The sequence below is a fragment of the Petaurus breviceps genome, unplaced genomic scaffold, assembly GCF_028583685.1.
Source record: "Petaurus breviceps papuanus isolate PSGF00001 unplaced genomic scaffold, PetGlider_PUasm1.0 225, whole genome shotgun sequence".
Lineage (NCBI taxonomy): Eukaryota > Metazoa > Chordata > Mammalia > Diprotodontia > Petauridae > Petaurus > Petaurus breviceps.
In genome coordinates, this window is record NW_027185889.1 from 8,803,628 (window position 1) to 8,805,885 (window position 2,258).

Here is a 2,258-nt window from a genome sequence, read left to right on the forward strand (position 1 = left end):
GTCATTTACTGCCCTTCCAAAAAAAACCCCAAAACAAAAAAATGCTTATTAATTGATTTGGTGGTAGGTGTCATCCTTCATTCTCAAAGAGAACCAAAATGACATCACTATGTCAGAGCGCATGTACAGTGTTTCTGATTGTGTCTGGTCAGAGCAATATGCGCCTAGAATGTTCCACCACAGGCAGGCAAAAATAGTCCATATGAACATCTGGAGTTGAGATGTCTCTGCATTTGTGCATCTCACATTTCTTTTGAGCTACTGTAATTATTCTTTGCTCGTAGATACAGATTGAATATAACCTCCCTTAGTCCCTGAGATACAGCACTTTACTCCTTCTCGGACTCATGTTTTTTAATTTTACATGCATAAAATAAAATTCATGGGATTATAAAGAAAACCATCTATAGTGAAACACAAATTATCAAAAAAAATTTTAATCAGATTCAAGTCCCAGATGAAGAACCTCTACTTTAACCTTCCATACAACCACCCAACTAACTTTTTTAAAAGTATCAGTAAAACATTTGGGGGGTAAACCCTGAACCTTCATAGATGGAGATGATCAGTTTGTCTCATATTTATTGTGTATCATTTTGCATTATCTTTATTTTTGCACATATCATATTTGTCAGGAGCTTGAGACTGAGAGGGGAAAAGAGAGGTGCCCCTTGTCACAAAAGATTTTTTCCCCTCGTTTTAGAGACAGCTGCAGAGGAGGCAGGTGTTTCCAGCCCTACAATGAGTTGTTAGAATTGTCAGGAAGTAACCCCCCAGCTGCACTGTGTCAATTGGTGACTTGGGAGTCCTGACTGCAGTCTGTGACCTGTGGAAGCAGAGTCAGTGCCTAAAAGTTGTTGTGAGAAGGGGTTCAGGACCTGGGTGGGTTAAACTAGTATAAGAATCAGTGTTGGTGAGGGTAAGAATAGAGCTTGGGAGTCACAGCAGAATCTTTGGCTCTTGGCATGAGGACAGAAGAAATGACCCCACACTCAATATAACTAATGCTTGAGACCCTTGGACAATTTCAGTTTTGGAGTGTGGCCTGAACAAGATAATGAGAAGAGAGATGTTACACGGGGGCAGATTGGTACAATGCTCCACACAAAGCAGACATTTAATGATCCTTTGTTTAACATACAGTACAGTTGTCTTCAAGAAGGACATTTCAGATTCATTGAACCACCATGGGTATATGTTAATTTCATAGGACAGCAATATGGCACCAGCACATGGTGTATCATGAATAAGTAGATATTTATACACAGCTGTGGTTACTTCACTGAGTGCTAATTAGAGGTGTGGGCTTCTCATTTGAAACCCTACATTTGCATTGATTAAATCTGAAGTACCCAGATGGCTCCTTTTCCCCAGCTATATCCATGGCTGATGAAAGACCATCCATCAAAGGAAGGGTGGTCTCCATCAGTACTTAATCCTATGTTTTGCACCTCCAATGGATAACCACACAGTTGGAAAGCTCAACTCAATTTCTGTGTATGCCCAGGTAAGCACAATTGGTTCCTGACTAGGACCAGTATAACATGGAGAGTTAGGAAGCCATATAAGTGATGTGCTGGATAAAAAGCTGGGCTGGCAATTAGGAAGACCTAAGTTCAAGGCCTGCCTCAGACACTAACAAACTGGTAACCCTATGCAAGTCACTTAATTTCTTGAAGCCTCTGTTTCTCCACCTGTAAAATAGAATTATATTTCAACCCATCTTACAAGGAATTGTTGAGATGATCAAAGGAGATAAAATGTGAAGTTCTTTGCAAATTTCAAATTACTAAACTCAGAGATTATCTAGTCTAACTTTCCTTTACAAATGAGGAATTGGGATCCACAGAAGATAATTGACTTGTTCAAGGAAAAGAAACACAGGCAAGATTTGAACTCTAGTCCTGTGACTCCAAGTTTGATGCTCTTTTTGTGCCACCTTACTCATCTAGGCAGATAACCATCCAGATGGTATACCCCAAAAAAAATTCCTTCCCCTTTGTCCCAGGAAGCTGAAATGTACAGAATTCCAGAATCTCAGAGGTTGGAGCAACCTCATATATCATCTAATCCTACCCAGAACTGACCGAGAATATCCTCTTTAATATACCAACAGGTGGTCAATTCCAAAAAGGAAGAAGTGAACGTATGCCATTTTATTAATGAAGCAATAATATTTAAGATTCTAGGTCCTGAGATATTGACCCCCTGTGTTCCCTGCTACCCCAAAATCCATTTCAAGCATGCTGCAGAGAACA